We start from the raw sequence: 23,345 nt of genomic DNA, 5'->3' as shown, positions 1-23,345 counted from the left end.
TAAAGCTCCACTAATTAAACAAGGCTCCCAGGATATGTGATGGAAAGCAGAAGGCATCTTTCAGAGAGCAGTAGTCACAACCTGAGGTGCACTGTCCTGAAATTAAATAAACTGTTGGCACCTCTCTCTCTAAATCCATGAAGGCAGCCAAGAGGACACCTCTATCAGACTGAGACAGCAGCCTTTCAATATTATATTAAAGCAGACAAATTCTGTTCTGTGTTCTAGAGCTGCAGAGACTTTTCTTTTTATTATTATTAATAATATGTTGTTATTAACACTTATATCTAGCTTCACAAAAGAGAGATGGGAGTGGTACCATCTAAACCTAACCTTGTAAAAACCAGCTATATTCAATAGTTGACAAATGCTTACTGCTGTTTGAGGTGTCCTGAAATACCTTGTACACTTACATGTTGCTGACAAATATAATGTAGGAGCTGCATGAGACCTATGACCTCCTGACAAAAACAGCAAGTGGAAGAGGGAGCTAATCAGGTGGTGTCTTTAAGGTGACGTTCAGTTGCCCATAACCACCTGTTATGATGAACACTATATGAGATGTTCATCATATGAGTTACTTTAGGGTTTCCAGAACAGTTATATGGAACTGACAGACAGGATCCAGGTCAGACAACTGACATCTTAAAACAGATCTAAAAAAAGTCTTTACTTCTACAGGCAGCTGACTTAAGCATTTACAACTGACATATGCCTTAGACACATATTTAAGTGCCTGTATTTAAAGCTAAATCCCACCACTAAGAGTAGGAACATTAATATCAAGGACTTGATCCAATTGTTCATACACAGGACTTCTGTGTTGTTTGAGATGCCTTGGATTGCTCAAAGTGACGGATATGTCTGAGGTCCTACAGAAGACCTGCGTCCTTCTGAACCATCTGCTAAAGGCATAGTGAGGTAAGAATGACAGATGAAGGACCAATTTCCTGAGCTGCTGGATTGTGTGATAATTTATTCTGTGGATCACACTGACTACAGCTGAAGCTTCAGTATAATTATTGCTATTGTTTCATAATTTAAGTGTTAGGCTTTACTTTGTGTCCTGTTTATTTTTGAAAGCCGTACCCTGGGAGAGACTGAGTTTACTGACTGGGACTACTGACCTTTGATGTATGACATAATCCCAAACACAGGTGTCAGTGCTCAGACAGTGAAGGCAAATTGTTTAATTAGGTATGCAAACTGCAGAAGAATTAACCAAAATTCATGGCCTCATAAAGCATCACTGTAGTGCTTAGTCCTCTTGATAGAAGGCCTGAAAGCAGAAGGTAGTCTTTGTGTAACTGTATAGGTGGAGGGAGAGATTTTTCACAAGCGTGTAACAGATTTTGATGCATCAATCTGACTACATTTTTTTTACAATTACTACAATGACTAATTGCTGTGGGCAAGCTTAAAATCCTCAATTTAGGTTGCATTGTAACTTCTAGATATTGCCTCAGAGGAGGCTGTGGGAAATGGGGGCAGGAGAAGTATGAATGTGCAGGAAGCCTTCATAGAGATAAAAGACTTAGTAAGTTATGAAAAAAAATAATCCGAACAAGTAAGCAGGTGAAGTTTTTACCTTCTATTACCTGTCCAGAAGTTAGAAATCAAATCTAAGCTGTTTGTGTAGACCACCTCTTTAGTCAATAACATGAACTTCAATGAAATGAAATCCAGAATTTCCCACATCTAATTCATCTGACTTCTGTTAATCATACCTTAAGGGTGTTTGAATTGACATTTGGAAGTGTCTATGTGTCTCCATTGACCATCTAAAAATTTAGCTTGAACAATGTAATAGAATATTTCCCATTGGAAGGGAACTACAATAATCATCTAGTCCAACTGCCTGATCACTTCAGGGTGAAAGACCTTTGCTTTTAGATAAGATGAATCCAGCTTCATCTGTCTGCCCAAAACAAGGTGTTTATTCCAAAAATTTTTGTTCATCCACATGTGCAGTTTGTAGTGCATGAGAGTGGCACACAGAGAATCTGATTCCTTCTAGGTACCAGAAAGTATGAATGCAGAGATGAACAGGTGACTTCAAGTTCAATAATTGTTTTCACCTTCAGTTTGACATTTTGCCTCTGAGCTTTCACAGACCTTAAATTTCTATTTTTTCTTAATAAAGAAACCCTTACTCTGTATCTAGATTGAGAGTGCTTTAGAAGCCAGGAATTTTTGCCTGCAAAGGACAACCAAAGGAAGATATGTACATAATTTATTTTCCCCTGGGTAAGGGTATGAATCAGATTAATTACTTTTCATGAGCCAGTGCTGGCAGATTGACCCCAGCTATTATAACTGTTAAGTATCTAGGAGGAATATAATCAATCAGTCAATCTGTTAGATTTGCAATCTTGGCATCTGAAACAATCAAGGACCAACATATCTATTCCTCTGCCTGCCTGTCTATTTTTCCATTTTATTCATATCTTCTAAAAAGTATTATCTATTTATCTATCATCCAGTAGTCACTACTTTGTAAGACACATTCTTAGCTGGTAGCAACATGGAATGTTCAAACCAGTTGAGCACCATCAATTTCCTTTGCCTGTGGGGTCAGCCCAGTGCCATTTCCTTTCTGTAGAGTGAAAGGTGGATAACAACGAAAGCAATTAGCATTCAAATGAGCTGAATCAGGGATAGTGGAATCAAAGAAGCACAACACAATCCCAGAATAGGAGGTGCTCTCTCTCCATTCCCAGAAGATTTTACACATTAAAGCACTTTATTTTTCATTGTGATCAGGACTTAATTACAGATGCAGTCACTAATAAATATCATTGCCAACAGCTGCTTCTCTTAATATATTGCATAAATCATCTCTACCCATTAATCAAGTGGATGGAGATGTGCTCAGAAGGGATCCTTTCTACCATTTTTCTTCTGCCACTCCTGTTAGACCCATTGTCTACAAGAATGCCTTTTGTGGAATAAGGCAGTCCTCAGTGTAAGGGTGGCCAAAAAGCAGAGAGAAAAACCTCAATAATTATTCACATTCTGGAGCGCCAGCAAAGCTTTTTCCTGAGCTATTAATTCATGAAAGAAAGGAAACACTTACATGCATGTTTATCTATAGCATGTACTGCTCCTGTAAATCAAGCATTTCTCTGTCAAGCATCTTCCAAGTAGTCTAAAAAGAGCCAATTTATTTGTTCTGTACTGTTAAATAATTGGAGACACTAACAGAGGAATAATAACATGAGTTTGGTAACTCATATAGACATGAAATTTCAAGCTGTAATGATCCTCCAGAATTATTATTGTGCATTTTTAGTCATGTATCAATAACAAGTAATTCAGCTGGCTCTGCTTTGAAGCTTTCTGTGCAGCCTATGTCTTTATTTTCTTCAATTTTCTCTCAATGAAATCTATGTCCTGATAGACATGCTCTCTAATTTTTCATTGCAGCTAAGCCCAAACCCAAAAGATCATTGGAAAAACCTCAAGAGGTTGCCTTGCCAATAGTCTTTCTCCAAGGAAGATCCTGCTTACCTAAAGAACTATTTTATATATTTTTACAGTCTGTTTCTAATGAAATAAAAAAATGAGAACATTGCAATCTGTCTGGAGATAGTTCTTACTAGAATGCTTTATAACTAATTCCTTTATAATTACCTGAGACACCTCTTGCTGAGATTTAACGTTGTTTTTGTTTTAGCCACAGTAGACACAAACATGAATGTACAACTTTCTCTTTGACAAATGTATTTTATATCTTTAATAGACTTATGTGGGGATTGAGATTGCAAGGGAGTAAATTTTTTACAGGCTTCCTACTCAGAATATAGCAGATGATAGATTTAGGAAATCCTACAGATTAAGACTGCAAATGCCAGAGAGAAACCCAGCTCTCACACACACAAACACCACCAAAAAAAACCCCAAACCCAAATAAAAATACATCTGTCTTATGCTGTTCTTTTTAATTGACCACATAAATGATAAAAAATAAAATTGACAAAACTCAAAAGTTTCACATTTGTATTCTTTTCTGTTCTCAGTTATGCCGCTAGATACAAACCACAGTTTATTATGCTTCCTCAAGCTTTACAGAATTATTTGATATGTTAATTGATCACAATTTTATCATAAGAGCTCTCCATTCAGGCCACTTAAATAAACAAAGTGTTTAAAGTATTTTTGCCTGAGGTCCTAACTATAAAACATGCAATTCACCTCACCTAATTATAAATATTTAAAAGTTACATCTTTCAGTTTATGATAGTTTCCATTTTTTTATAGGCAATGGAGTGAAATAGGCACCTAAGGAGGTAATTTTTCTCAGAATTGGACAAATCATCCTATTGCAGTTTTTATTTCTCTCCAGTGAATACAAGGATGACTAGTTACGGCTTTGACAGGTAACCTGCCTACCTTATATAAATAAATCTCACCTAAAATTAAAAAGAGAAACATGGACACAAAGTAAATTAAATTTAATGAGAATTTTTTGCCAACCAAGATGGACTTAAAAGGAAATTTACCCCCAAACATGCTACAGTTCAATGTCAGACGCAAGAATTAAACCTGGTTCTACAGAGAGTCATCCTGTTGTAATACAGAGACATAACGAATTATAAAACCTAGGCAGCGTCATTAGCTATTTCTCCAGCATAAAAAAAAAGGAGGGAGGATGAAGTGAGAGTGCTAAGCATAAAATTTCAAGAGCAGCTGCCAAAAAGAAAACCACCAAACCCAGAAAGTGACTGGAGGAGTAGGAGAAATGCTCTCTAAACATCTTATTTGTCTCAAATATTTTTCCGTCATGACATTACCTTCCTTCCTTCACTATTCATTAGAGAAGAGAAATCTTGTAGCCCTCACTGTAATAGATTCTCAGAATAATATACAGTCTGAAAGTTACGGTCTGGAATATGTGAAGCAAAGACCTTCAATGTCACATCCTACCCCTCTTCTAGATAACAGCAGCCATTATCTCGAAATCAGAATGACCTTTTCTTTGTGTACTGTTGGAGAAGGAAATGTTCATTTCAACTCCAAAAAGGCTAATGGTCTGCAAATATTCTCCCAGCTGAGAGCAGACAGGCTGTATTTCTGGACTTCCTATGTATACACAGCATCTTATCTACATGTGTAATCTGTGCCCAGGCCCCCATTACTGATTCAGTTTTGATAACAGGTGTCAAGTGATACTGGAGATGCCCTAGGATGTCTGAGTCATCTGTGTTGTGACTCACCGGTAGCCTCAAGGAACCAACAGAAAACCAAAACTAACCTGGTATGGTAAGTGCTAGAAAGTATATCCTAATGTACCGTCCTTCATCTGGTGAGTGAAACAGCTCCTTAGGCTCCGCAGTGCTGATCAGTCCTTCACTGACCATAATGACCACTTACATATTCTCCATACATGTAGATATCTATATTTAGCTAATTAAATTGGTGGGTTTTAATCTACCAAATGAGGTCCATCTCTAAGAAGGCATAACTCAGCTCATTTGTATGCAGGAAGTGCCTAGGATGCCTAACATGCAGAGGATGAACAGATATACATGTTTGTAACAGGAACATTCCCAACTGTTTGAAAGGAAGAGACAGATCTCTACTTGGCCAAGAAAAGGCTTTTTTTTTTTTTTTTTTTTTTTAAACAAGTCTCACTGTGAATACTATTCACATAATCTCTTGGCAGCTGGACTACAGTCAGTCACTGGCCAGGTTATTTAACTGCTACCCAGACTTAGATCATTCCTCTGTAAAGCAGTTCTTCAAATATCTAAGAAGTTGCTGAGATAATCCACACTAACATTCCACCAATGGTTCCTCACTTCAGTAGAAAAGGGGGTATAAGAAAAGGCATGCATAAATTTTACTTCTTGAAATTTCTTTCCTGCTCCTTCTGCAATCGATCCATTTGCTTTTTGTCTGTTTCCAAATGAGCATGCCAGAATCTAATATTTTCATCTGCAAAAGAACAGGTGTATTTAATGAAATTATTTGGAGATTTAATCCTGTGGATAGAGAGAGTTCTAGCAAGCTTCCTCCAACTAGTTAATGACTTCTTGAGAGTCGGGGTTCTTAAGATAATTATAGGTAACTATAAGTAACTTAGACTTCTATCACAGGTAACTTTTACTGTACATTAGTCAAAGCAGATTCTGATTTCAATTAACATTTTTTTTATTTCTACATACACTCCAAATTCAGGGAAATATGAACAGAAAGTTACTTAAAATGAATTGGTGATGGTATCATTTCATTGTAGCATTTAATATGTAAGTTGACAAATGGTGTCCATATGCATAAAACTAAAACCTCAGCAAGAACTTCAGATTTGTGACTGTTGTGACCATGCTGCAGTCCTGGCAGAGTGAGGGGAGCAAAGAGCTTTCATACATGGGATGGCTCATTGGGACAGGTCACTGTACCCAACAGCATCACTGCAACATGTATTTCTGCCTTATCAGATCCTAAAAAGTTAAGTAGTCTTCCACCCCCCCACCCTCCACATTAGCAAATTTCTTCCTGCATTCCTACAGGTAAAAACCTATAGACTATAATTATTATTACTGTGAGGACTGCATAAAGGAAACTGAAAGCCTGCCTGCTGTTCTTCTTAAAATAGGTACCGAATCACTGTCATTTGCATCCCTTTTGTTTGTGCAGTAGCTACAGGGTTGTAATATTCTCCTCTTGTTGGCAGATCTTAAGCAGTACATAAAGAGCAAGATCTCAGCTTACACAGAGAATAGCATAAACATCTGCTGACAGTCTGATAGATATAGGAGGAATAATGGAGACAAAGGAAAGATTTAGCTTGCTTTAAGAACAGCAAAAACTGATTTTATTTTCTGAAAAATTAGGGCTCATTAGGAATTCAACTGCTACTTTTTGCATATTGAGTAAGAGGACAGCTCAATTAAAAAAGTCCTTCAAACTTATCCTGAGGCTGGTTTTTATTCCAAAATAAATGTTTATACTTTCTTGCAGATGTTACTGTTGAGTCAGGTTTGCATTGGTGCTTGATGCTCGAGATGGAAATTGCACCTATTAGGATTTGTGAAAGTGACTGCGTGTGGTCCTAAAGAGGTGTTAGTGCAGGAAAGCCTAGTGTTGGCCAACAGTAGGAAGACAAAGATAAAATCAAATAAAGTTAAGTTTTAATAACAAGGGCAAATAATCTGTGATTTAACTATCGTCTTCCCTCACCACACGCCGTTGGTCTCTCCGGGTTTTGTAAAGAGGCTCTTCAAAGCAGAGCCCATTCCAAGATACAAAGATCTCTTCAGCCCCTTGGAAAAGTGATTGAATGAAATTATGAGGCTGAATGGAAGTGGACAAATGACACCAATTTATGATCTTTCCTACCCTTAAGCTTCTGGAAATCTTGAGTTCCAATTTAGGCGTGAACAGACTCTCCTTCTGTAAGTCCTTCATTTTTATTTGGCAGCTGCATGACTGGAGTCATCTTCCAGGGGCTTGAGACCTGCCCAGAAATCTGGGAGCTAAATCCAATTCCTTGAGTACTTAAAAAGCTCTGCTCCCAAATTAGGAATCAACTGTCTTGACAGAGCAACACTTTTTTTTGAGAGAGATGCCAAAAGACAGACAAAAGAGGAAAAAAAGAGCATACAGGAAGGAACTACCCCTTTCCCAGAATAGAGTAGCAATAATTTAAAACTCTTTAATTTATGATGAGGTGACAAGAAGAGGAATGGACTAACCTCTGCCTCCTTTGTAATAACTTCTGCAGGTTGTTGTGCCAAATTCTGGGGGTCTCTCACTGGTCTGCAGATAAGCACAACATTACAGAGCTGTACCTGACCCTTAGGTAGAGCTGCCTGCTGACCCAGGACAGCCATCCATCCCTTTTTGTAAACTTTCTTAATAGCTACCAATTGCCGTCACCTGCCTCTCTAATCACCTTGGCTGCTTAGCAGAATTACAACAGACTATGCACCTCAGAAAAGTATCTCCCTCTCCCCTGCCTCTCATTTAGGGTTTTGGTACTTTAAGGTTACCAGCTATGTAATTCAGCCAGTTTGACTAGATCCGTGCAGGGCTGCTTGGTTTGTTCAGACTTATGATAATCATGCTATTTTCTCAAGTGTAGAGTGTCCCTGAGATGTGAGGACTAAACTCTTCCACATAAAATAAAATATAAAATGCAAATAAACTATTTTTTTAGGCATTCCAAATAGTCCTGCTCAGCTACCTTTATTTTCATTGGGGGCCAATAAGCACTACTACTATTCAAACTTACTTTATCTTAACCCTGTGGGAGGTACTGATCCTCTCTTTCAAGCTTCAGCAACCAGAATGACACTTCCCTTGCATGTTATGTTGAAATAACAAGAAAAAGAAGTGGGGAAAAAAAAAAGAAAGAAATAATTCCATTTTACTGCATATGAAAAATAATAATCTTTTCAAGTCAAAATAGAAAGAAACCATCAGTACACCAAGCAGGACAGTTTAGTTACATTTCACATAACAAAATGCCTGCCCATGAAACATAAAATGAAAAGTCTTTGATTTTTTTTTTTTTTATTGTCTTTGATCCCAGAAATCAGCATTTGACCTGGGCAATATGTGCATGACTGGATCCTGAGACATTAAAATGTAACTGAAGAGCATCTGATTGGCCAGATTTTCAGAAGTTAAACCTTCATACAAAGAATAATCCAGTAGAGATAAGGTATTACATTAGGATTCAGAGGACAAGTTCAGCCCTGCTGTCCACTGCATGCTTCTTGTGTGAGACTTAATAAATCACTTTAGGTCGAATCTGTGAAGGTGGATAATGTGTCGTAGAGCTACTTGTTACAGTGCCTTCAGGTGCCAACCTGCTGAGTGGAATTCACTGGCATCCAAGATGGAGCTGCAGAGGGAAGAGAGCTGAAACAACCAGTTCTGTCCAAAGGAAACTGCAGGCTGGGCAATAAGTAATGCAAAAGAGAGGGTTGTGTCTGGAATTCTGCAGCTCTGGAAGATTTCAGTATTTTATTTGGAACTGTAGCGAGCTGCCTTCATAGGGAATTTATAGCTTTATGCACACTCCTGGAATTAAATAACTTTGTCTCCTGTTTACATTAAAAAAAACCCACAAAAAACAAAACCCAAAAAAACAAAAACAGCACACCACCCCTCAAAATACACAGGAGTCTTTTATTCCATGGAGCAAGTGCTGCCACCCTTTACCTGGCAGGATGCTCAGCAGAACCTCCCCTTCAACGCTGAGAAACCTTGATGTGCTTCCAGAGGTTAAACCTACACACTTGCACAGGGTACTCCAGGCAAAAGGCTATCAGCTGCTGTGGACTTGTCAAGCGCAGGAGAAGCAGATGTTTTCACTCTCTCCTTAAGCTGCTCCACTTTGCATGAAATAATTCAGTATGAATTGGACCACTGAGAGAGAGATTAGTAAATGTAATTTTGAACCCCAGAGGCTAGTCACTTACTGGAAGGAAGGGAGCTAGACTTCAGTACCACTTCCAATTAATATAAGTAATGTATTCATTCATCAGAGCATGGTGTAAATGCAGTTCCCTGTCTCCTGGGTGCATCAGCTAACCACAAGTCTTATTCCTTTCTCAAGCTCAGGTAACTGATAATTAGCATGTATAACAGAAAAAAAAAAAAAGGCAAAAGGATTATAGAACTCTACCAGACTGCAGCCTAATGGTTAGGACAAATTTATGTGGGTTTAGGTCTCCTTGGATGAGAGACAGACTTAAAATCTCTGAACAGGAGTTACTTGATAAAAATTAAAAAAGGAAAAAAAAATGCTTTAATTTGCTGAGCCTGCAGTTGGTGCAAAAGTTTTCTGTGTGTCTCTTAACTGGATTCAGAGAAATGACTGGGTTTTAAATCCTGACAGTGCATAAATATGAATTACATGCTTAGCTGCTCAGTGCCATCAAAATGTACATGGTTCTGGGCATGCCCCAAAGGAAACATTTATCTGTTCATGGAAGTTGACTGGTGGAAGTGCAATCACTTAAGGAACCTTTTCTGTTAATGTGCAGGCTGCCACTGATCGCTGCCTGTGCCTGCCTTCCTGCTGTAAAGCCTGATGGGGAGCCAGATAACTGGCTGATTTTGAGTGTGAAGTGCTGGGTTTATATGACAAAGTGTAGATGTTTATAACATAGAAATCTTTAGGTAACCCAGTATCTTTGACTGACTCTCTATAGAGTAGAGATTTAGTCAATATAGTCAGTGGATTGTACAACCAACTCACTCCTTGCCAAATAAACATCTCAAATAGGTTATTTTTGTGTATATATATATGTATACACATATGTAAAGATATATATCTCATTCCATTAATTGTTAAGGAAGCCAAATAGATCTTTTAAAAAAAGAAAAAAATCTTCACATGAGTTCTAGCCATCAGTTCCCATCAGGTCTTGCTCCATATATTGACTGTCATTCACATCTCAGCACAGAAGTTGCTTAACATTGTGGTTCAGACTTCCCGGTATATTATAGAGCCAGGTGGCTGCCACTAAAAGTTTGGATATTATGAAGAGTTACCACCAATTGGTAGGGTGCTGCTGCTTCTCACAGGAAAACTGCAAGGGATTCTGAAACTTTATTAACTCATCTGTTTCACTTCACAGCACAACTGATAAGCAGCTTATGCGTGGTCAGCCAGCACTTCTTGACTAAAGGGCAATACTGTATGCTTGCTCATCTTCATGTTCCAGTAAGGAAAAAAAATCTTCCAAAAGATTCAGGGGAATAGAATCTAAACTTCTGTCCTAAAAATTAGGAACATTAAATTGGCTAAGTCTATTTCTTCTTTGTTACACGGTCCTGTAGCATATCAAAGGTGTTTTAGAAGAGAGTCTAATGAGTATTAAGTCATCGTGTGATGGTCCAATGCTTTCAGGTGTCAGGAAAATTAATATGGCTTTGTGGTTACTGTCAGACAGCTCTTTAAAATAGCCCAGCTACTACTGCCAAAGAGCTATTACATGTTATTCATTTTAAGAGTGATGGAGCTCAATTAAAGACCTTGATATATTCCTGGTCCTTTTCACACAGTCTGTCACCAGCATGTTCCTCCACATCTATTTGCCTATTTTTTATTTTTTTTTTATAAGAGAGACCTTAGCTTTCTGATTCTGGGTGAATATTAAAATATTCTGCTGTCTGGTTTCAGGCAATCTTCACAGACAATAACTGTATCAGAAGATGCTGTGTCACTGAAAAATCCACAGCATTTTATTAAATGAACACAATATGCAGTGTAGGTTTGACCATTTGTTTGCAGCAACTGTTCATTTAAATTATTATTCTTCAGATGTTAACGAATTTATTAAACTTTTAGAGGAAATCCCCCAATCCATACTCTTATCTTTCTTCCTTTAGCCTTTAAAATCTATGATTGAATTGTCCAGTCTCTAAGATTTTAAGATCTTTAACTGAGACTGAAAGGAAATGTCTTCCTGGGAAAAAAGGGACAGATCACTTATTACAGGAGCTATGGTGTATATTTTTAGGTACGCAGTTCATGTCCTCTAGCTTAAGGCTCCAGACTCAGACACCTAAATTTAGGTGTTGCAGTCTAGACCTCCACACGAGTTAGGTGCCTGAGCTCCTTTCCAGGTACTCATATAGAGACGATTATTGCAATATAAGTTGTCACAGGGTATCCAAAACACCTATGGAGTTGGCAGATATAACACAGAAACAGTGTGCAACCTATTGTCTTCTGGAATGCCAGGCAAGACCCTTTAGGGAGTCTTTGATGACACTAGGCAGTTCTGTGTCAGCAACTGAGGTGTCTAGGGAGGGATTGTCCCCCTGTACTCAACACTGATGAGGCTGCACCCCAAATCCTGTGTTCAGTTTTGGGCCACTCATTTCAAGGCAGACGTAGAGCTGCTGGAGCTTGTCCAGAGAAGGGAAGAGAGGCTGGTGAAGGGTCTGGAGCACAAGTTTTGTGAGGAGCAGCTGGGGGAACTGGGGGGCTTTAGCCTGGAGAAAAGGAGGCTCAGGGGGGACCGTATTGCTCTCTACAGGTGCCTGAAAGGAGGTTGTGGTGGGGTGGGTGTGGGTCTGCTCCCAAGTAACAAGCAATAGGACTAGAAGGAAACATCATCAAGTTGACCCAGGTGAGGTTTAGATTGGATATTAGGAAAAATACCTTCATTGAAAGGGCTGTCAAGCACTGGAACAGGCTGCTCAGGGAAGTGGTACCTGGAGGTGTTTGAAAGACATGTGGATGTGGCACTTAGGGACATGGTTTAGTGGTGGGCTTGGCAGTGTTAGGTTAACAGTTGGACCTAAGGATTTTAGAGGTCTTTTCCAACCTAAATGCTTTGATGTTTCTATGAAACACCAATGTGGGTGGGATGAGCCATCCTCTGGAGATCCCCCTCCCTTTGCAGTTACTTTTACTGAGACAGCTTAGATGCTATGAGTAGATAACATGAATCTCTAAATAAATTTCCATAAACCCATATCTCAGATAGTTTACACCTACTGTGCAAGGAAGCAAAGTTTAAAAAAATTATGTATAGAGAACTTGGATACCTACATCTTTTTAAGATCAAAAAATAGGATTTCTATACTGGACATACATCAACACTTTCTAAGACTTTATTTTCAATTTCTAACAAGATTGGATATTCCAGAAATTCTCTACTCTGTTCTTTAGAAATCTTCTAAATTTCAAATTAATGTGGGAAACTATGAAAGAGACTATCTATAGATAAGTCCTTGAACTAGGAGTTCTAGAGAATGCAGAGGAAGCCTTTGCATATTCTTTGGATACAGTTTTGTCTTCTTAATTGTTTTAAAATATTCAGAGTTTTCACCTGAAGTAAATTTGAATAGCTAGCTCTATCCTTCAGTAGAAAAAAAAAAGATAGTGATGTCCAGCTAAGGGTCTGTCCCTCCTATAAAATTAAGGCAATATAAATATATAAGTATTTTCAAGATCACCTTGAAAAGAAAGCCAAGCAAAATCAGACTTATTAATAGTCACCATTTCAGTAAAATACTGAAGAAACAGCATAAGCTCATTGCATTAAACAACAAAGTAGTATACAGTTAAATAATTTTGTTTTTATCATCCAGCACTACTTTATGGGGAACTGTATACCACTTGGATTTTGAAAGACATGATAAAATGCTTCTAGGTAATCTAATTAATTTCCTTACTAAAACTACTGCTCCTAACTTATGCATATTTATTAGCCTCCCTTGAGTATTAAACTATGTTCATGAAATCTTAATTCCATCTCTCACATTACACAAACAGAGTAATGATCCTCAGTATCCAAAGCAACTGTCAAGGAGTAATAGCTAGCATACAGCTTATTTTTAACTCACTGTACTGCATACACTAAAAGTCCTTTTCCTTTCCTCTCAGTTGAAGGATGCAATATGGATATTTTCTCTCTCTCTCTCTCTGTTTCTCCAACAGGATTATTCAGTTTACTAAAGAATTTACAGTTACCCATGTAAAACTAATTAAAATTAAAGGAGCAGCTCGTCTGAGTGGTTCACACTTGTGAATTTGTTTCTGTACCTAATCAGTTCATATTTAATGTAATTATACAGGAAAAAATGTATGTCCTTGCTTTTGGAAGACTATCTTCCAAAATTCACCTAAAGGAACATTTTTCATGAGCTTTACTTAGCTTTCAGTTGTGCCTTCTTGTACAAAACTGTCTGAAATTTTGCAATTAATTTAAGAAAGTATATGAAATCCTGGTGAAAATAACTTTTTCTTTTGGAAGTATAGAACAGACATTAAACTAATTCCTCTGTGTCTTCTTTGTCAAGCACATAGAGTCCAAAGGAGTAGATGTCTGCCTCCAAGACAGCTGGTTACCTTCTGCTTTCCTCTGTCACTGGAAGCAGTTTCCTCCAGAGCCTGCTCAGATGATTAATTTTTGTATGATACTCTGGAAGTGTTTATTTACTTCCAGGGATGTCAAAGGCAACAACTGTTTTAGAGTTAGACATCTACCTTTTAAAGGATTAAATTAGGACACATGCGTCATATCTGAGCTATTCCTCTCGTGCTTTGTTAAGAGGAGCAGAACCCTGCCCAGAACACTCATTAAACTGCACTTTCATTGTGCTTTTGCACATGCAAGCCAATGCTTTTTGCCTTTTTTTAATGGCTATGCTTGGTGGTAAAAACCCACAAATACTGTGTCCCATGTCCCGCCCCCCCCCCCCCCCCCCAAATCACCAAAACCCAAAGCAACAACAAACAAACAAACCAAAACTAAACCAAAACTTTTAAAAATAGAGATTTTATTTTCCCCATTTGCTAAACAAAGGCTTGATTTTACCTCATCTCCTTATCTCCTTAAGTATTTGGGGCCTTATCCATATCAATGGTAGAATCCTATAGTCCTCAAGTATAGCGTATACTACATTACAATCTTACAGTATAGCACAGCTCGAGGTGGCAACAGATACTGGTTCCTCATAGCTGTCTTGTGTATCAGTTTCAGAGTGGGCCAAAGTGATGTCTCTAGGCATGTACATTATTCTGCTTACTATAACCACAATCCAAGCATCTAGATTATACAGCAGGAGGTCATTAAAAGTCAGGTTTTGGGTAACTTCCTTAACCCATTGGCACTGGGAAGGCTGAAAACTGGAGAAAACGGTGAGGAGGTTTATTTTCTGGATCCAAGACAACAGAATCTCTGATCTTCTTCTCCATGACATGATGCCTTTACATGTATAGGAGATTGCCAGAGGGTATTGCCATTCTGTTTGGTGGAGTATCGGTTTATATATTGCTCAGCACGAAGTAATAGGACCTCTGCCCTTTCATGCAGACATTATTTCTCCTAGTTTTTCACTTGATCTCTTGTGAGTTCATTTGAAAAGTACTGTGGCTATTAGTATGGAAATCGTAACATAAATCACCCTTGAAAGTGTGAAAAGGAAAACTAAAAAAGAAAAAAAAAAAAAAAGAAAAAAGCTTCATCAATCCCACAGATTGTTTTTATCATTGAACAGATGCAGTGCATTCAAATTAGTTTACTCAAGTTGTATGTGATTTCTGCTTTCCTGACTCTCTTGATGTCAGCCATAATAGGCTGTAGAAAAAAAAAATAGTCATGTTTGGTTTGAGCATTCTATTATCAAGTGTATAATGACTTGGGAGGAGGTGGATACTGTGAATGGATTACACGAGAGAGTAAGTGACAGAGTTTCTGCTAAAAATTTTTGCTGTGTGCATGTTATGCTGCTTTAAGGGTAACTGAATAACACTTTGGTTTCAGCAGACATAATAGCACCTCTAGGCAAGTCAGTTCTTTTTTCTATCAAAAATACTATCTTCTCAAGTAAAACATAATTCATTTCCTGCTTTACATTCCCAGAATAACAGTATCTTACATTATACTGAAGTGAAAAATAACATATAAAATAGCTTTCAGATTTGAAAAGTCTGAAAAGTACAGATTCTCCAAAAGAGATTTGAGCTTTAGTAGGGGAAAAATAGTCTCTGTGCTTTAAAATAAGGGTGGAAGTGGCTGTATTTTGACCAAGATCTTTGTAGATGTAAAAAGTGAATTTTGCCTGAAAATGGGTGTAAACAGGAAATAATAAAAGATGCACTCGATTGACAGTTTGAAGAGGCACAGAATCTGCAACCTGGTACACAGAGCAACTAGCAGAAAAATCTGCTTTCCTTTATTTTGATTGCTTTCTCTGCAGTTTTCACTAGTGTTGATGACAGCCAGCTCATGCATGGTTAGGAATCCCCTCAGAGTTAAACTGGGTCCACAGACTGCTGAAACCTTTTGTGCCACAATGTCAGTCCCTTAGAGCAGCTAAATCAAGAACCTGTCTATGCTTCTGAAGTTCTGATACAGTCTCTGAAAAGAAGTATACACAAATAAAAAGCAGGAGGAATCAGTCTCTGGGCATTTCGCTGGGTTCTGTAACTACAGGAGGCGTTTGGACCACAGGTACTGACACAGAGAAATCAGTATCGTCTGGCAGCGATGGCAATTTGGACAGAAATAAGATTTGCTGTTGCTGCCCTGCTTGGCAAATATAAATTAGGTGCCAGGCTATTTGAACTCAGGATGTCCAAATTAGCCAGCACAAGCCTGATCTCTCAACGATTTTGAAAGCACAGGAGAATAAATATTCAAACGGAATTTGTTCTATATAGGGTTAAAAATAGTATGTAGCAAAAACTTGATAAATCCACTTTTTTTAACCCCAAATCATTGCATAGTAACAGCAATGAGAAAATTTTTGGATCTTTATATGTGGAGTTTGGAGAGACAACAAATGTAAATGGCAACTTGAATTTTAGAGCTACTGGTGTTTCAACAAATGTAAGATAAAATAAAATAAATCAAAATAAAGAACAGTGGAAAAAAGGCATTGACGCTGTGAAAGTAGTGATTGCTCTGAAAACCTAATTTATCACAAAATACTGAAGTACTAAGTTTTTTTGAAACATCCATACTGGGTGGCAAAACTAGAATAAATAAAAGTTAAAGAAAGAAGAAAATTTATTTTTTCTTCCATCAGGTCTTGCTGAGTTTGAAAAATAAAATGGCTTCAGTTTTGTATAGCAACAGCAGAGAACTAAATGTTCCTTCTTTGACAATTTTTTAAGTAGAAAGATTCATATCTTACTGAATATTTCACCAATCTGCTTTTTCCTCTCATTCTCAGACTGCAATCAAGCAAATTAGAGAGCTGTATGTTGTTACTATAGTAATAAATGTTGCAGTGCATAAAAAGAAATTGGGCAGTCTAAGATACATATCTCCCAGGGAAAATGGATACAATTTTTCATAATTTTGACCACTCGGTGTTTTTGTAGCTGTGGGTTCTAAGAAACGAATGTCCCTATGTTAGTGCAAATGTTTTCCTACTCCTTTGTCATTCTCAAAATGAGCACGTATTTGAATCAAAGCTAAAAGTATATTCCAGGTTGCTGGTGTAAGCAAGGTGACGGGGCTTATGCTACAATTTACGCTGACATGTTGCTAGGCATAACTCATTAGATTTGATGTCTTTGGTACCAGCTTAATTTTCAGGTTTTGAACTGAAGAAATTCATAAAGACATGGAAATAAATTTACAGTTTACTTTAATCTACATTTCGTTACATATACCCAAATAGATTTTGTATACATTTATACATAGAATAGATTTGTGCTTCTGAATATTCGTGCATGTGTGTGTGTGTATTTAGATAGGTGTGTACACATACATAGCAGTGTGATTATAAGGACAGATTAATCTGGAACTAATTAAAATTAAAAATTACTACCATGCCAAATAGAACTAAAATATAATACAGCAACCCTTATTAAAACAAACAAACAAAAAAAAAAAAACACCACAACCAAACACACAAATAAATTAGGATAATTTAAAAATAAAATGTAATACATAATTCAAACTACAACTAAGTGATTAATTGCAAGTAAAACACAAGAAGACCTGGAGGTGACAGTGAATTCCAGTCTGCATGTGAATTCAAAACATGATGCTTTTACTGTTAAAATAAATCCTCATTTTGTGATATATTTAGGTAAGTATTAGCCCACCAGTACCATGAACCCCTCTGGATCAAAGTGTCTGGTTTTAGGAGATGTAGGATAGGTGCTGAGAAAAGCTATTTAGCTATGTGGATGATGAAGGTGGCAGTCAATTAACATAGAGTTGTCCACATTTTAGCTGGTCATCAAGTAACACCTTCTATTCAACAGGGACATGCAGAAAGAGTAGGATTAGTCTCATGCCAGATCAGACGTCTGAAGCAAGTGAGATGAATCATGCCCTCCACATCTCTGTTCTTCTCGTTGACTGTAAAAGGAACCCAGAAGGACTGCCAGAGCTGTCAATGCCTATGCCATGCATGCATAAAGTTATGTGAAATGAGTCTAATCCTTAATTCTTGGAACAGCTACCTAAAATGATGGAGGAAAGCCTAATTATGGAAACTTTTAAGAATATGCCAGGCATACATCTGTCAAGAAGAATGTCAGGATGTGTGATGCCATTCGGCAATTGGAGATGGACTAGATGGTCCTCCCAGCTCTACATGTGATTGATTATTGAACACTGGTAGAAGTCCTTGCTTGGGATGTATATGGTGCCAGAGGCTTTAAACACAAGAAAAAGACACCAAGCAGCTATCATTTCAGTATCCTAAAGTGTGGGATACTGAGCTCATCTTACACGTGATTTGTTCATCACGCTTGTGAAAAGCAGATGTTTGTTTCTGCATTTACTTTTGGTTTACTGTGCAGAGAGTGACTTGACCAGTATGTTGAAATCATTAATGTGAGAATCCACACACATGAACCAGCTGTCCCTCTCTCTGACCCCTTTCCAATGTTTTAGAGCAACAGTTCCGGCTTCCATAGCAGAGCTAATGCAGATCACAGAATAAAAATTGCAATTTGCTTAAATGACTGTTGCAGTGCTCTTTTCCTAGCTTTGTTCCACATAACTGAAGAGACCCATGGTTTAACTAGACGGATATATATGTTGCTACAAATTCCCCATCCGTGCCAACGTCATGCCTGTTACACCTCCCTCCATTCTTATTCAGAGGCTTGAGGAGCACCCTGTGGCATCATCCCTACAGCACTCTTCCACACTGCCTCCAGCTGGGTAATCTCCCTTGGTCAGATATATCTCCCCCCGCAGAAGTCTTACCTTTAAATCCCAAACTGAATGTCAAAGCAAGGAGGAGATTCATAACGTTGTCTTTCTTCTCCACCCTGTTAAAGCAAAAGACACAAAAGGCTGCTCTCCAATCCTTCATCTATGTTGTGTATGGATAAGAGAATGCAGGATCTGAACAGACTGAGCAGTAAAAAATGTGCCCTAAAATATTTATTAGGGAAGTTATTTGCAGTCACCAGAACCCCCTTTATAAGAAGATATCTTTATACAGAATTTATATCATCTCACACACTGCTTCTGGTAAAAGGGGCTATCTGTCTGCCAAATTGCATGCGTGAAGCAGCATATTGCTGTCAGAGAAACTGTCAGTTACATAAAGCTGTCAGCAAAAAAATGTGCCCGCATGTGTACGAAGCTAGTGAAAACATGGCATACGACTTATGAGTGATTACATCGGTTGTGCTGGCTCTCCAAAATGACTGTTCACTTTGAGATACTCAGCTCTGAAGCAGGGTAAAATGAGATGCTGGTGTTTTTCCTTTAGCTACTGGAGAGAAATGTTCCTCACAACTCAGGCCCTTGATATAAAAAAAAAAATAAAAATACAGAGGTTGTATCTTTTTTTTCTTTTTGGTTGCGTTGGTTGGTGGGTTTTTTTCATTTCTCCGGTGGGAGTTGGCTGGTATTTTGAAAAATTGTGTTAGCCTGGATGTCAAGGGACCTTCATTAATTCTCTAATCTGCCACAGGCTTCTTGTATGATCTTGGTTACGGCATGACTTGTTTGCCTTCTATTTGTCTGTCTTTGCAGTAGGGAAAATTGTTTTAAAATCTTGAATAAATAGCAGTTATAGGGGGCTTAGAAACTGAAGTAAAAGTGTGCAGATCAATTACTTAGAGAGATCTTTTCTACTTCAGGTGAATGGGATTTTGTCTTGGCTATCCTTATTTTTATTTTCCAGTGACTGGAGGGAGAGTATCTGTTGTCAGCCTTTCCTAAGTTTTATTTCTTGCTAGTCTGCAGAAATTTCTGAGCTTTGCTGATGACATACTTTAGCAAAAAATTGTTTTCCTTACTCCCTCTATTTCTTTACACATTCTGTCAGTCTGACTGCTTGTCAAGGCATCTTTATGCTAAGAGGGTGACTAATATGCAAGTTTCAAAGCACAGCCGTACTAGAAGAAGAACAGAAAAATGATCCGTTCGCTGCTGGACTGGACTGTAAAGCCAATGGCCAAACTCCTGCTCCTGTGATGGGTTATACAAGGACTGTGTGAAATCAGTGACTGTGTCACTGAACTTCTTCCATTATGTCAGTAATTGAACATAACTAGGCCTCAGGCAATAATGTAAACACATTTTCACTTAGTGACAAAGCTACTGTCTTTGTACATTAGCAGTAACAATTTGTATCAGCTAACATCACTTATGAGGGCAATAATATCAGTCACATCTTTTGCAGAAAAAAATTTAAGATATACACATTAAGGAATATAAACCTCTTCTGTTTCCTACTTTAAACATGGCTTACGTTAACTTCAGCATTGTGTTGAATCAAAACTTTTAAACATAGCTTGGGCGTATGCATATTTGATGGCAAACTTGTTTGGTTTATAAATACTTAGCCAAGTTTTATGAAAAGGGCTGGAAGAAGTATGCTGATCTCTAAGGTCAGCTTCCCACAGCTGAAAGCAACCATGGAATCGGTATGGAAAATAGGATTCATCCCACTTGATTTTAGCCATTGAAAATTAGGCCAGTCATGTAAATTCCCTTTGAAGTCCAAGGGAGAGACGGATTTCTTCAGAGTCAGTCCATAATAAAATAACTGCCTAAAGGGCAATGAGTCATCTTTAAAAGATGCCTGTGCCTTTCCACTGATTATGAAGGAGATTGATGACTAGGATGGACTAGATGACTAACTTTTAAGTGATTGAAGTTATAGAGTCATAGAATGGTTTGAGTTGGAAGGGACCTTAAAGACCATCTAGTTCCAACCCACGTGCCATGAGCAGGGCACCTTCCCCCAGCCCAGGCTGCTCCCAGCCCCGTCCAGCCTGGCCTTGGGCACTGCCAGGGCTGGGGCACCCACAGCTGCTCTGGGCAGCCTGTGCCGGCGCCTTGCTGCCCTCACGGTGAAGGATTTATTCAATTCTGACCTGCTAACAGAAGAGTTCACAAAGCTTCCAATCCACCTACCCCAAGCTACAGAACACTTCTCAAATACAACTAACATTAGCTTTAGAAAAAGGTCTTAAGTATTTAACTGACGTAAGTGGTTTTGAAAATCCTAGGAAGGCATCTGTTTCCATCTTGATTTCTAAAGTTTTTGAAAACCTGAACTATACTCCTAAACCATGGAATTGCCATTAACTCTACCTGTATTTTCCATGTCATCTTCCTAATTTTTTTGTCTCCCTTTCTGCCATGACCTCTTCTACAAAAATGCGTATGAACAGAGAAGACAACATATCATGGAGCAGGTAATGATCTGGAGCCCATGAAGGAATAAGGATCTTAGATTAGAGGCATTGAAAGTGAACAGAAAATGGGATTCACTGGGGCAAAAGGTGTCTGGGGGTCAGGATCATGTGCATTCGCTTTGTTTGCAGAGGGATTACTGTGAAAAAGAACCATTAATTCTGCCATCAGAACAAGTCCTTAGAGCAGAAATCTGCCAATGGCAAAGGTGCAGTGTGTGGCTCAAAAGCATCTGATCAGAATGAAAAAAACCTTAAGGGTGATCTTTCATATTACGAAAAATGTCATGGGCAGATCCTCAGGGAGACAGCTCGGGAAGAGCTGTTTCTTGGGTAGATTACAGACAGTTGATGAAGAAAGTAATGGGGTGATTCTAATTGGTTATTCTGAAAGGAGTATTAGCAAAAAAGAGTCATGTTAGTAGCTTACCAGCCTTGGAGCAATCAGTAATTAAGCTTTTAACTAAATATTTTGCCATACAAAGTAGATGTGCAGTAAGGACAGAAGACACATTTTTTCAGAAGCGTGCTCAATGTGGTATGGAACTGGAGAGTCACCCTAGGTGGCTTGAGTACCCTGAAGAAAGGTTAATAGATAGTGGAATAACAATGAATGGTACCAAAGACAAAGATCATGGACTTGGGGACTAGCACAAAAATTTTGCTTTAAGTAGAAATTTGTCATATGAAAAACTACAAAGGGAAATTACAGAGAATAAACATTACAGGTACAGCTATGTTAGCAAATTAAAGATGCCAGGGCAAGGGTCCAAGCACTGCAGCCCAGGATGGAACTGATAAATGGCTATAAATGTCTTTGGTATGATTTTGGTCAGGGTCATTTGGGACTCCCTGGCACAGTTCAGTCATTAGGCTAGACCAGGGACTCTACCCAACATATGGTTTGAGTAGAATCACTCTACCTGAAGGCCTAGAGAATTTAATGGTATAGTCATGGTGAGAGCATATCATTTACCTTGAGGTCAGATGTACAATGTATTAGTACAGACATAGCTGGTAAGTACTGCCTAAGTTAATATGAACACGGAGCATGCAAAACTTACTCTTCCAGTAAATATACATCATATAATAACTTGTTGACACTCCACCCCACCCTAGATATGATGTGCTTTTCCCTGGCTGGTCACAGACAACTTGGTGGCCAAGATGAGTGTGTTTTAAAGTAGGTCCAACACTGTGACAGACAATTTTATGTCTCCATGTGCTCAACTTGTTGATGCAGAAGACCCTGATTTTTCAGAAGGCAGACTACCTTGGCACAGCTCCAGCAGTCTCATCCCTTATACTTCAAGATTTGTGTGCTGACAAAGCTTTTTGACTATTGAGCTATGACTGAATATAGTAAAAAGCAGATGGTAGTTCCTCACTCTCCATTAGAAACAAACAGCAACACAGGCACATTCTGGCAGTTTTCACTTTTTGCTTAAGTACTGGCATGACTGATGAAAATCTGCCTGAGCCTGCTTAGTATTTTCACAGAACCACAGAATGGTTAGGGTGGGAAGGGACCTCTGGAGATCATCTAATCCAATGCTCTGCTCAAGCAGGTTCTCCCAGAGCAGGTTGCACAGAGCCATGTCCAGGCAGGTTTTGAATGTCTCCAGAGAAGGAGACCCCACACCCCCTCTGGGCAGCCTGTGCCAGGGCTCATCACCCTCACAGTGAAGTTCTTCCTCATATTCAGATGGAAATTCTCGTGTTGCAGGTTGTGCCTGTTGCCCCTTGTCCTGTTGCTGGGCACCACTGAAAAGACCTTGGCGCCATCCTCTTGACACTCACTCTGAAGATATTTGCAGGCATTGGTAAGATCCCCTCTCAGTCTCCTCTTCCTCAGGCTGAACAGGCCCAGCTCTCTCAGCCTTTCCTCATCAGGGAGATGCTCCAGTCCCATCATCATCTTGGTAGCCTCAGCTGTACCCTCTCCAGTAGTTCCCTGTCCCTCTTGAACTGGGGAGCCCAGCACTGGACACAGCACTCCAGAGCAGAGCAGAGGAGGAGGATCCCCTCCCTCGACTTGCTGGCCATGCTCCTCCCAATGCCCCCCAGGATCCCAGTGGCCCCTTGACCACCAGGGCACACTGCTGGCCCATGAGCAACTTGCTGTCCACCAGCACTCCTAGGTACTGCTCTGCAGAGCTGCCTTCCAGCAGGTCAGCCCTCAACCTATACTGGTGCATGGTATGGTTCCTCCCCAGGTGCACGACCCTGCACTTGCCTTTGT

The 23,345-nt window shown here is 38.9% G+C and overlaps 1 protein-coding gene across 1 annotated transcript in view; it reads left to right on the top strand.

Annotated features, from left to right (window-relative positions):
• Window positions 1-23,345, top strand: part of LOC308063974 (growth hormone-releasing hormone receptor-like) — a 494,830-nt gene that overhangs the window by 66,486 nt on the left and 404,999 nt on the right. The gene's annotated exons all lie outside the window — the stretch shown is intronic.

This window comes from Falco punctatus (assembly GCF_963210335.1).
Source record: "Falco punctatus genome assembly, chromosome: 4".
Classification (NCBI taxonomy): Eukaryota; Metazoa; Chordata; class Aves; order Falconiformes; family Falconidae; genus Falco; species Falco punctatus.
The sequence above is the reverse complement of the archived record's forward strand: the minus strand, read 5'-3'. Positions and strand labels throughout refer to the sequence as shown.